The 13,916-nt window shown below is 40.5% G+C and overlaps 1 protein-coding gene across 3 annotated transcripts in view; it reads right to left on the bottom strand.

Moving 5' to 3' along the window:
- trim3b (tripartite motif containing 3b) overlaps window positions 1-13,683 on the bottom strand; it is a 30,397-nt gene extending 16,714 nt beyond the window's left edge. For 2 of the 3 annotated variants that reach the window (XM_068715966.1, XM_068715969.1), the window contains exon 1: window positions 8,493-8,705. The gene's annotated coding sequence lies outside the window, so the exon portion shown is untranslated. Of the gene's footprint in view, window positions 1-8,492; window positions 8,706-11,835; window positions 11,962-13,431 lie in introns of those variants that run through there. The other variant, XM_068715967.1, reaches the window with a different exon arrangement.
- Between the last annotated feature and the right edge of the window lie 233 nt (window positions 13,684-13,916).

Genomic DNA, 13,916 nt, shown 5'->3' with positions numbered 1-13,916 from the left:
GTTTAATCCGGTGCAAGAGGTGACGATTCTCTGACAAAAACATCATTCTACAGTTAATCTGTGCGGATTGGGTGCAGTCGTCTCTCCTCCCTCGTTTCCGGCTCTGCTTCCTCCACGCCCACCTTTCTAAAATCCCATGTCCTAAACTCAAAGGCCAGACTGCTGTTGTGGGTCTAACAGGAAGCAGAGGATAAGAGGATGAAAATACCACTCAGAGAATGATCAGTGGCGCAGGTTCACATATATATATATATATATATATATATATATATATATATATATATATTCTTTACATTGCTGCAACGCTTGCTTAATTTAATAGTAGTTACAAGATCTGATGATTATTTCCAAACTAAAACAAGACCCACAAACATATTGCAGCTGGATAGAAGCATCTCATTGGATGTCTTGTTTTCATGCTCCAGAGTAAGTCATTAGAAAGAGAGTATCTGACACGACTAATATACCAAATGCAGCACTGTTGTCATCCTGCAGTGAGTGCTCCACTGCATCATTGGTTTAACGCTGTGCTTTCTGCTGAAACAACAGTTTTATCAGAATGTACGACTCCTGCAGTTATTAAACGAGAGGAAGGTGAACCACCAGTGTCACCCACACTGATTATCCTGAAGCTAGTACACATTATATAATGGTAGCACTGTAAGACTACAGGTAATCAAAAAATAAAATCTTATCTGTTTTTTTCAGAATTTGGCTCCAAACTAAAGTTTTCAGCAGACAGTCCAGAATGTTAAAGCTAAAAGATAGAAACAAACCTGCATAAGGCACTCTTTGCCTTATGCAATATAATCAACCAAAAGAAACAATAGGTGGAACAATAAAAGTAATGATAGTGATGTTTACCGACAAGAAAATCCACACCCACTCCAGGCTGTCAACAAAGATTTTCATAGAACCACCTATTTTCAATGTTGTGTCATTTTTTTGTTACATTTTGCATTATGTGTTTTGTGTTACACAACGTGACAAGGCAGGTCCTGTGAGAGTGAGAGTGACTAAATGGGGTTAAGTGTGCTGCTGTGCTTGCTTGCAGCCAACAGCGTGCCCACATCAGGGTGCTGCACACATGGTGCAAAGCTATTTTTTGTTTGATGTTAGGTTTTATGTGCTCCCCTACACAGTGCACTGTAGTATCCTCCTGCCTCTGCCTGCAGGGTTCCAAAGGATTGGTAAGGTTAGAGAAAGTTAACTCAGAAGATGTGGAGGACTCAAGAACTAGATGAAAATGAAGATAGAAGGGACACAATTACAGTATATACAGTACATTCAAACACTATAATGAATAACGAGAGGGCTCTTGTGTAACAGAGAACAATCCTGATATCTCAGGGCAACCATGATGGTGTTGGAGTAGCTCCGGGCCTGACACCATCCTTCACACACAAATACACACACACACACACACACACACACACACACACACACACACACACACACACACACACACACACACACACACACACACACACACACACACACACACAGTCAGCTGTTACAATCTTCAGCCCACCTCCCCCTTTCCTTTATAGCTGCTCAAGTCACACCAATAACATACAAAAACACACCCACCTCGCTCTGAGGGTTTAAAGCTTAATTTGCTCCTCACAAAGATAGAATACACACCCAGAGATAATAGATGGCGTGCATGGACCAGCCTGTGTAACCCTCACTAGTATGCTTGGCAAGCCTCTATTCTGCTGCACAGTTCAGTCTTAAGCCTCCACATACATATACATCTATATATAGAGCTATCACTTCTTATCCCCCTCACACCACTGGCAGGCACGTGCTCTGCACTGCACACACACTGCAAAAAAGCCAAGAGATCCTCAGATGACCAGCAGATTAATGACTCAGAAACACTCCAGATGGATTCACATACTAATCATTTACATGGGCCTTGTTCCATTACTGTCCAATACTGGTAATGCACATTTTACATAAAGGATATTTATTCTTGCACAATGTCATTCATGTATGCTAACTAGCGCATTAACATCTCAAAGCATTGCCATCATATCCATGGGGTTTTTGTGTTTTTTGATTGGTTGCCAGCATTGTCTTGAAAAACAAGATAAAAAGTTGATGAATATGCAAATGCATAAATGCATCATACATACACAGTGTGTAGACATTGGAGACAATATACAAACACTGTTGTAAGAATTGGTCTTGTTATTGGCAGCTAATATCAAAGGTACAGGTCTGCCGTGTATGCAAATCACAGATTGATTGATAAGCTGAAAATAAAATATGGATGCTTCCTTTCAGCTACCCAGCTGTCTTTACACCACAGTTGGCCTCAGGGAAAGCAGGTGTGTGAGTGTTGTGTGTCGAATGCTCCACTTCACACAAATAATTTACATCCATACAGGACAGACCAGCCGAGGGAAAATCACTTACCTCCTAAGTTAAAAGTTTCAAGATCACAGCAAATGATTCTCGAAAGGGGTTAATGTTAGCTTCCTCTTGGTTACATCCTTTTTAACGTCAGACACTGCTTGTAGTTGTGTAAAGATGCTAAAAGCTAGAACTGTCTCATAAGTCAGAAATAAATGAGTCAAATACTTATATTTCAAGTCCTTACACATCTGAAATAAACCCCAATCTGTGACCACAGCAGTTATGAAACCATTTTATCTCAACTCATATTCAGTCTGTTGCAAACAGAACTTCATCAAGAGATTCTTGACACAAACAACATCAAGGCAGACATCAGAAACAGCAGCTCATCTCCTCTGAGCCTTGAGAAACCGTTACACGAGCAGCACAGAAAGACACAGATTTCTTCACATCTCTTAGAATACGTGAGGCAGAGCTGGTGTGCGCACACAGATGACATGAGATGAGCATTTTCACACAAAAATATGTATTGCATCACAGGCTCCAAACAATCAACAGAATAACCTAAAAACATTACCAAAAAAAATATCTTCTCAGCCACCTTCCAACAACCATCTGAAGACATGACACATCTGAGAAATACATACCTGAACACTCATATATCCCACATTAAAAAATGTCCCATCTTTCCAAGCAGAGAGCAAATGGAGCTTGACCTTTGTCGGACCATGTATACAGTCACGTAAACCGTCCAGGATTACAGTCCCTGTTGTGTGGCTGCATTGTCAATGTGTGAGTGCATGTTGGGGTCCTACTATCACAACCTCCCTACTATCACAACCTCTTGGTACTGGACCACATTTAGGGGAAAAGGCCTTTTTCCATTTTTCCAATAGTACTGAATTATGAATATCAAAGAAACTAACTTGATCTGTCTGACTTGTCTGTTTACGGCAAATCTACCATTCTCTTGCAGCAAACTGCATTATTATTATAATATTATTGTTACATGCAGCACTGCTTTTTGTGTGTATGAAGTGTATTATACAAAGACTTCAAGCCGATTACATGCATAAATGGACACTTGTTTTTGTTCTTGTCTTGGTGTCTAGATGGGGGTGTTTGCCAATTGTGAGTTTTATTCATTCAATCACACAATACAGCAGTGCTCGTTGCAGGCACACCTGGCGGAGACCTTTCTAGTTCTTGCATGTGTTTTACAGTGAAAATCAACAGAATACATAGTTATAAGGCTGCAAAATAAACAGTATAAGCATAAGAAATGAATAACTTATAATCCACATTTTGTGTATATTCAAATGTTTCCATGTTAAAAGCATTTCTTCACAGTCTTTCTTATCTTACCGAACGCTCTCCAAGCAGAGAGAAATATTTCAGTGAAATAGGAGCATGTGCCACAGGGTGGAGGAGCTGATCCTGAAATAATTTGTTTCTTTAAATAACTGAGGGAATAGACGCCCTGAGCTAAACATATATTAACATAAACAGCTAGGTCCATGTCACAATGCAAAACAAAATCCAGACCACAATGATGTGTCAAGTAGTTTAACAGACCTTCCACGTTTTTGTGCGAGTGTTTATTTATCCAGGTGTGTGGGATGTTTCGATGTTTGTCACCATCTGAGTGCTTTTAGAAAAAAAAAAAAGGGTCAAAAATGTGGTTTATGTAAGAGCTAAATATCCAGAACACCGATCACATTGTAAATGGACATCATGTCAAAACCCTGTCATTGAATAATAAATGTTTATTATGGATTTGATATTATGGCTTTCCTAACAGGGTGGAAATTCATTTACTAAAGGGGATTAGAAATTCCATTAGTTTATCGTCACGCTGATAGGTCAGCGGATTTAGGATTTGCACATTTGTCAACCTCTGCACATGACCCAGGAAAACTAAAAATGTGGCCTAACCACACTCCTGGTGGACAAAATAACAGAAACTCCTTCTAATATAATGCAATCCAGTCGGACAAGGCCTCAAAATGACCACAAATGTAGTGTTTTTGCAGTACTGTATTGCATTGGATTGAATTTTATTGAAGTGCTGCTTCTATAAAAAAAGAAAAATAGAAATTCACATACTGACCACACATTTGTGATGCCTAATTCAGCGCTGCTCGTCTTGTAGTCAGTCTGCTTGAAACACCAGATTGCTGCTATGATGGCAGGGCAGAAAAACAGAGAGGCCTGTCTGCTGACTAGCACGTTGCAACACACACATTCATCATGTATAGTCCTCTGGCAAGGGTGATGTAGTGGATGACTAATGTCGAAGAGTGGTACCTACTCTTGGCTGTCCACACACAGCGGGCCTGACTGACATAAGCGCTGCTAAAATTATCAGCTTGCCTGATCTGAGCCAAGCTGGGCAGGAATGTGTCACAAGAACCGCCTGTATCAGCATATTAACACATGGCTCACACTCCAGCACACAAGCACATGTGAACAGTCACAGACGCACACAGGTCTACCGACTCTAGCTGCACATCATTACCACAGATGCATGCCTATGGAACAAATAGTGACCAAACGGGCAACAAATCACGATTTCCCCACACAGAGATATACTTGGAGAATTTTCTGTTGCCTAACTGCACTTAAAGAGTGGTGAAGGGATTTATTTTTATTCACAGCAGTTTAACTGCCACCACCAAGCTATTTGTTTTACAGCCACATCTTCACAGCTTTGGTTCTCTCACTTCTATTCTTAGGAATGAGTAGTAGTACGGAGAACTCAGTTTTGTGGTTATCACTTTTTCACTCAAACAGAAACATTCAGTGCAAAGGCTGACATCTAAACAGGCCCGCTTGACATGCGTACAGTGCATCCCAGGGAGAGTGTGTGTCCTTCAAGAAGTAATGATCCAACACATGAGTGAATCAAGGATTACCATCAAGACAGTGAACACAGGAACATCAATAGTACAACAGATCAGTGAGTGGAACTGATCCATCCTTTAGTTGTAATTATGTAGAACAATAGGCTCACCTCTCCACTGTCACAGAGAGGGAAATGCTAGTGTTATATAATGCTGAATATCTTCTTTTTTTGACCTTTAGATCATAGCTTATAATGAATGAATACACACATTTCTGTATTACTATAAAGGTCAGAATTGCAAACATGGAGAACAGGCAGCTGTTTCCCTGATCAAGGAATATTCAGTTTCCAAATGACCACAAATGCTTTCCTGTTTCCTGCAAATTAGAATAGAATGAAACACTACTATGTGAATTGCATGCGAGGGGCACAGTGGCAAAGTTGGTTAAAATAGGTAAACCATGCCATATACCTGGAACGTTTTTTGTGTATTGTTTTTGTAACTGTAGTCTCCAAAGCAATTTATCTCTCATAAAATGTTTAACTGAATTAAAATGGAAAAAACTGGGTAAAACAGGAGTATTTTATTCCCGATGTTATATGAAATGCGGAAGAAATGGCACAATATGGCCAGTGCTATTACTGAGCCTCCCTGAGGGAGCTGTCTAAATATATCCAACATTACATGACTGCATCTCTCGCCTCAGTCACTAAGCTTTCACCACATTGCTCTCCCTTCACAATGCAAAATAAATATAAAGTCAAATATAGTTTGGACCACCTGAGTGCCAACAGCCAAAGCAGAAACATGCACTCACATTTTTATTCCACACGTAAATACCATACATGTGCCAACATCTAAACATATTCAGACACACTAATTTCATAAAGACTTCACAAGTGCTGCTGCTGTCAGACATCAGCTGTGCCTGCAGAATCTATTATGATCGGCCTGCCAATGAAGTTTAAATGTTCAACACATCATGTTTTCTTTGTCACAAAGGGGACAAATGTTTGTGCTTCCAAGTGAAGCATAAATTGCACATAAAGCTTCCCATGAAGTGCATAAAGTATAAACTGTGTATGTACTAAAACCTAAGACATTAAATACAATGCACATAGAAATGAATACATTTAAAACTGAACATTGAACAAATAAGATGTTAACCCAAACACAATGATCTTATTACTGGCCACTTCTGTGTTTCACATCTGTAGATAAACTAACAAACGATCTAATGTGAAGGATGAGTCTAGCATGCTGTTGGAAAAGTTTAGTTTAGTAAAATCAATGAAAATTGAAATAAAATAAAAAGTAATTAAAGCCATATTAGCCATCCCAGCTTTCACAGCAGAGGGTAATAACAATTAACCCTGACCAGACTCTTACAGAATCCCCAGCAGAAGCTGTTACATCTCTCAGAGGAACTCCTGTAGCTTTAAGACTTTACTCATACTTCACAAAGTTAAAACTTTGAATTAATCACTTTGAACTGGACTTGTTTGATGCTTTTTGCCATGAAGACCTTTTTCCCTTCTCTAATGGGCTCATATCAAAGCAGTATAATTTTTTTTAAATAAAACATTTACATAAATGTAGACATCGGCGTGACTATGCAGAGTGGAGGAGAAATTCTCTTGCTGTTACCCATGGCAACAAAATCACCTTAGAGCTGATTAAGTCTGCAAGGAGGGTGAAGAGAGATGCACACCTTCTCTCTCTCACTCTCACACACACACACACACACACACACACACACACACACACACACACACACACAGGCAGACAAAAAACAACAACACACTGTTGTGACAACTTTCAAGACTAACAGGTTTATTACTGCTGGTGTCACATAATTTGTCACGGTGCTAGTTGCCACTGTAAGGTTGTCTCTTATCTCTCATAACAAAAAAAAAAGCCATTTGGATGCAAGAGTAAACATAATTGCACATAGGCATTATTAAAACACAAAATTGGCTCCACATCTCTACTTTTATCGAATGCTGCACTGGTTGTTTTGGACTTCAGCATGTTCATCAAGTGAACTGATAATGCAAGCACAGCGACGGCTCTCTGACAATGACTACATCAACACCTATGGCAGTTATGACACAAATGGGGCAGAAAATCCAGTAGTTACAGTATTGGCGGCCATTCAGTTAATCATTCAGTGCGTGGTGAATCTCTCCTCGCTCATGACTCTCACTCCTCCCATGCATCTCTAGTGACATTCCTCCCATACCAGCTGGACATTCCATTCTCCGTTTCCCCCCCACAGCGACAAGAAGTGACCCGGGATCACTATTTCAACCTTTTTTTAAAAGTAGTCATGTTGTATTCATCTCCTGATGACCTCGGTGTCCATTCTTGTTGGAGTTGTATTCAAATCATCATCAAATCATAATGCTTGATGACAAAGTAAGGTTCTGCGCACAACACCATCAACCGTATCTTTAGATTACAGCATGGGACCAAAGTGTAGAGCTGGTGAAAGATGAGGTTTAAACCTCCTGAAACCAATTTGACTGACTGAGTAATGGCAAACTTTACCAGGTAAAAACAGTCTTGCTTTAAGCGTGATGTCAATGGATTCTTGATACTATCCACGGAGTTCTGAAAGGTTTTGCTGGGACTGACAGGTTGTAGAAATTGCATTGTGTGGAATAGCATTGTTTATGATATGAAGTGAATTATAGGAAGTTGCACAAAACAATTGTGCTCTCTGAAAGACATACAGATTTTGTTTCATTGATTCAATAAAACAAGCTCCCACCCCAGTTTGTTCATGCTCAATGCAAGCAGTAAAAACTTTTTCAAAACATGTGGCATCAAGCCAACAATAATTACTTTGAGTGTCCCCCAGTTTACAATTAGATCAGAATATCCCCAAACCACATTTCTAGCACAAATAACTGCAGCCTGTCTCGCCAATCATTTTAAATCCCTTTCAGGTTGCCTCACAGAGGGTATCTCACATACACAGACAGGACATATTCTCAGATTATGCTGCACAGCACAAACCCATCACAGGCCAGCAAATGGCCTGCGGCATTGGCTTGCATACAGACAACACTGGGTGTATGCGTCCACCAGTAGGAGGGAGGGGAAACAGGAGACAGGCATGGAGTGGAGAGAGGGAGACGTGAGAGGAGGAAAGGCTTGCACCCTATGCCAAGGGGAGAAGGGTGCGAGATGGAAATAGTGGAGGATGAAGGAATGAACGCTGGCACACAGTCAGGATGGCACGAAAGAGCGAGTGGCAGAGAGAGAGAGATTACTTACAGCAGGTTCGTGACGGATGAAGGAGAGGTACAAGGAAGTTTCAGCACGCTCTCCTCCAAAGGGAGCGATATCCTTCCACAAAACCCAACATTGCCCAAAAAGGCACTTCACACAGAGAGTCTACTGAGGAAGGCAGGAACAGGGCGTATGTGTGTGTATGAGTGTGATCAAGATCTGGCTTTAACGCATGTATGTGTGTGCTAGCGGGAGGAAAATGACTGAGGGACAGAGAGAGAGAGAGAGAGAGAGAGAGAGAGAGAGAGAGAGAGAGAGAGACTCTTAGGAGGCAAGAGATACAGAGAGATTGTATGAGCTGACTGGCTGGAGTAGAAATGGGAGGGGGTTGGATTGACCAATAGTGTAAGAGATGAGCAGAGTGAAGGAGAGATAGCAACAAAGAGACGGGGCATTATTGTTTTTTATTCCTGTCCTCTCCTGACTCTCTCTCTCTCTCTCTCTCTTTTTCTCTCTCTCTCTTTTTGATTATGTGTAAAGAGAATAAAGTCCAAAATATCAAACAGAAAATTGGTGATGCTTGACAAGCAAAAGTGGGAGTCAGTCAGTGTTATAAACAGAAAAGGCAACCAAGTCTATCACTCTTCCTCTTTTCCTCACACACACAGAGTACAGGTGGAGGGGAGCTGATCAGAGGAAAGGGAGATAAATTACTGATTCCTGTTGTGAACTCAAACAATTGAAGGCTGTGCTTGTGAAGATAAAGGTGGAGTTCAGCTTAAGCAGATGCAATGGCTAATGGAAAGTTCAGGTTCTTCTCAAGGACAACCAACCATGTTGTAAAGTTTGTGTCTATCATTTAGAACGTGGGACAGTGTAGAAAATACAGTGGTAAAAAGAGGATGTAACAATCAAGTGTATGGACAGGAAAATTGTGACAGTGGAATTTGTAATATCTGTGTGTGTTACAAACAGATATGTTTGTGTGTGTATGTGTGTGTGTGTGTGTGTGTGTGTGTGTGTGTGTGTGTGTGTGTGTGTGTGTGTGTGTGTGTGTGTGTTTGGACAGCGGAGGCATGAGCACCGTCCTCCTTGCAAGTGTGCTTATGTGCATGCGCAAGGGGGTGAGGACCAAGCCATCTTTTACTGCGGGAGCACCATGTTGCCATGGAGACTGCATCCAGTGCAGCAGAACACGCAGATGGCTTCTCTCTCTCCCTCTCTCTCTCTCTCCCCCTGTCTCCCTCTCTATCGCTCTCTCCCTTTCCCTGAAACAGTCCAGTTAGCATCTCATCCCTGGCCAGCAAATCATAAAACCTGGTCTCTGTGCAGGTTTTGAAAACCCCTCTAGGTACAGACAAGCTTTCAACTCAGCACACAGACATCAATGAAGGGAACAGGCCAAATACTGCTAGAGGATTACTTACCCAAAAAATATAATCTAATATATTTAAATGCATATGTAGAACACTAACTGCGTAATAATATATCCATTAGATGAACAACCACTTCTTTGTTAAAGGCACATTCCACTATTGGTGTGAAGACCAATCATCACATGTTTCTTCATTGTGATGTAATGTGTACATGGTCTGCATTTGAAAGCGGATTGTGTGGACAATAGTAAAATGTGACGACTGGAGCAGAAAAGGGGATGTCAAGGTGATGTGTGGTTAAATCATTAACTGTAACGGGTTGTCCTGTTGACCATTTTCCAAAGCATACCGTTCTCAGATTAACTGTCAAACTTCAGGAAGACATTACTTTTAGTTGATGCCAGGATATTGTGAAAATAGAAAAAGTTATGTGTGAAAGCCCTACATCAGCACTTTTAACTGTTTTTCTCAGCTTGTCTATAATGTATATAATTAAATAAAGACATGGTCAGTTTATTTAACAATAAAAAGACAGACAGACTGATAGACTCCAGGGGTAAGGAATCCATCATAGTGGACATTAAGCTCAGTGATTTGACAACACCAGGAGTTGAGCGTTAGATGCATGTCATTGCATTCAAGGTGGCCAGAAATGTAAAACTGGGAAAAAAAAATAGTCTTGCATTAGAAAAGTTTCAATGTACTTGAGCAAATACAAATTCACAAAGAGTACATGTGATGTGTTATTTGTTTCAAGTATGTATGCTGATCGTGACACTGAATAATAGAAAATAGTGTGGATCAGGAAGGTGGGTAAGTAGTATTAAAAATATCTGGTCCCAGTCTTCATGCTCTTTAAGAGTAAGTTAAAATGGTTTACCATATTGCTACCACTCAAATATAGTGATAGTAACAGTACACTTTGTTTTCCCCAAATCACCACTCAAAAATCCTTTAGTAGCTGTATGAGAGCGGACTTTCAGCTAAGTGGTAGATCACGTCTTAAATAGATTTTAGAATCCAGCGAAACCCTTGTGAATGTGATCAGATGGGTATTAGTTGTGGGAGAGCAGCCTAAGAATCAGGCAGTAATGGAGCTTTGGCTGCTGCAGCAGTGATGTGTGTGGGGGAGGCTGTATAAAATGGATGTTTCCATACAGCAAGAACAAGAATTGTGGCTCATTTAAAATTTGCCTGAAGATCTTCTGCCTTAGTATAGATGCAGAATACACACCGATTGCAGTCGCAAACTCAATATTTACTGCACTGCACATTTTCACAGTAATTGTCTTAGACCTGGTTAAGCCTGGTCTGTTGTCCAGCTACAAAACAAATGCACACAGACAGGCACACATGTCTTTTAGTTTAGTTACTGCCAAGCTCCTATGACATTTAACAATTGACTTAACCAAACCAACCACTGATGACAAACCACAAACAGTCTGAGCCCCAATTTAGTGGTTTCTTGCAAAGGAGGAAGTCACATGCAGACTGAGCCCCATGCTTTAATCCCTCTTTCCAGATTACCTGCTAAATATTTTGATTGAGAAAAAGGAAATCTGGCTTTGGTGTGATACAAAAAAGCAGATATATAAAACAATTGGATGGAAAAGACATTGACATCATCACCATCCGTTCACCTTGGCTACGATGTGACATTTACTAGCTAATCAATTTGCCGTGCGCCGCTCCACCTCCCTGACATTTAAACCCATCTCATCAGCGTGGACAGAAAACAGCATGCATCCCAATCAGAGCGACTTCAGCTGGGGCAGGAAGGACATTAATATCAGCACTGAGCCACCCTATTTAAGGTGACTGATGAATATGATTACTCTTTTATTGATGACAACAAACCCCTCTGGAAGAACTGAAGAATATTGTAAGTTATGAAAGGCACTCGGTTTCAGCTTGATGATGTTATCTTTGTATATCAGCAGTGTCAAACTACAGACAATACCAAATATGTGCCAAAATTAGACACAGGTTTTACATCTTTTGTGTGTACTTACCTATCCATTCTGCTACGAACGGGCTGGATAATGGAGGTTAGCTGGTAAGTGTCCTAGATTCTACAGATGCTTCTCTTCCTTCCAATAAAGAAAACAGCTGGGACTAACAGACAGACCTGAACGCATCTGAAATACAAAAAAAACAGCACACATTCATTCACATAGATTCTGCAAATTGTGTTGTTTTTTTTCCATGACCACAGATTATTTTGCATCCTGTTCTTGATTGAGAGATGGGACCATGAACATGCACAACTATGCCACATGTATGCTTCCACAAGTGGCATCACTTAAGTCCAACTTGAATAATCTGTTACTTCACTTGCTTTCCAACTATTATTTTGTGGAGAACCTTCATGGCTCTGTGGTGGATGAACTGCATGTGGACGTACCGAATCAGAAACAAACATACCTTTGTTGAATTGCACCATCTAGTGACTGACTGGAGACTACATCGTCGAAAGCAACTTAACATTTTTCTGGATGGAACTTTAGGGACACTGTGCAGATATGACAGCGCTGTGATCTCACCTTTTGCCCTTCTTATATATGAAACTCAAGACGCACATTCAGTGATAATAAAAGACATGCATAAAAGACAACAAATAATAATACGGTCCAAAAAGATCTAACTAAAGTAAAAATGTATAATTGTACTTTACAAAGTACCCGAGATGCACAGCGATAGGTTTCTTTTACTGTACTTCAACACAAAGAAAGGGTTGGTGTCTGTAGCTTATGATGGGGAAGGCAAACATTTTACGCAGTTGTCCAAAATGCAACGGAGTGGATAGAAATAGATTCCACGACACCCAGACACCCCTCAAGATGAGCATTTATTCCCTCATAAGAAGTCGTGGCGCAATGGTAAGGCGTTGCGTGTTCAATTCACGTCGGGGTCATTCATATAAATGCCTCTGTGTTTTAGGGATGGGTCTGTGCAAATCCATTAAACTCAGGGACCCAGAAAGTGTTCTCTAGTCTAATTATTCAAGCTTTCTAAACGACAGTGTGAACAGCCTCTTAAATGTTTAGTTGCACAGGTGTAAACTATTACTTACTATTTCTTTAGTTTTGATAATAGGCCTACTCCACAACAGACATTTTTAATTGTCTTGATACATGATTCTAAATGACCAGTTTCACTTGTTTCCATGCTTAATCAATTCCAGTTAAAGTTCAAACCAGGTCATGGAATCACTGTCAAATAAAGATGTAGTCGCCTCTTTTTTCAAGGCTGAACATGACACTTTTTTTTTTTTAACGCAAAGCAGTTCAGCATACACTTAAATAGAGTGAGGACTGTCACCTACAACCCCAAAATGTGATCATTTAAAATGCAACTCTGGAAACGCATCTCAGGGCCTCACGCGTTGATTCGTCCTGGTTTTCCTTTTCAACCTCAAATCTGATTACAACACTTGTAAACAGTCCAATGCCCGTAGCTGCTATGGTGGATTAGGTTTGCACACTGTGTGATGTTCTGTCATGTTTCTAAAGAGCGAGACGCTTTGCTTCAGAGATTAACGTTTTAGGTTTACACAGAATAAAAACAAAATATTTCACTTAGAGCAATGCTTTTACCTGACAACATACCTCATAGCTGATCTGTTATTATGCATTCTCGAAGCGAAACATGTTCTGCAATCTTTTTCGGTCCAGCTGCCAGTTCCCACAGTGAAAAAACATCCAGGACCGTGAGTAAACAGGCTTTTCCTTTCATCCGCAAGTCCTGTTGAGCTTAGTTTTTGCTCTTGTGCATTTCCCTTTTAGGTTTACTCTGTCTTAAAGATATTGGCATTCCTTTCTCACATGTTCTTATCTGCTTAAATATTTCCTCACAATACAACTTGCAGGTCTCCCTCCCTCTCTGACTTGGTCCAAGCACCCCCCCCCACCTCACCTCCTTCCTCTTTTCTATTCATGCCCGTTTCTCATCTTTTCACTGCAACACACACACACACACACACACACACACACACACACACAAGTCGTCAGGAGTTGACTCACATGAGATGATTCTTATGGCACTCAGCATTTTATCACAAAGGCCCGATTGTTCTCTGGCCCTCTCCTTTTAC

Source organism: Cebidichthys violaceus, unplaced genomic scaffold (assembly GCF_023349555.1).
Source record: "Cebidichthys violaceus isolate CVI_PGR_0920_01 unplaced genomic scaffold, fCebVio1.0.p SCAF_20, whole genome shotgun sequence".
NCBI lineage: Eukaryota > Metazoa > Chordata > Actinopteri > Perciformes > Stichaeidae > Cebidichthys > Cebidichthys violaceus.
The sequence above is the reverse complement of the archived record's forward strand: the minus strand, read 5'-3'. Positions and strand labels throughout refer to the sequence as shown.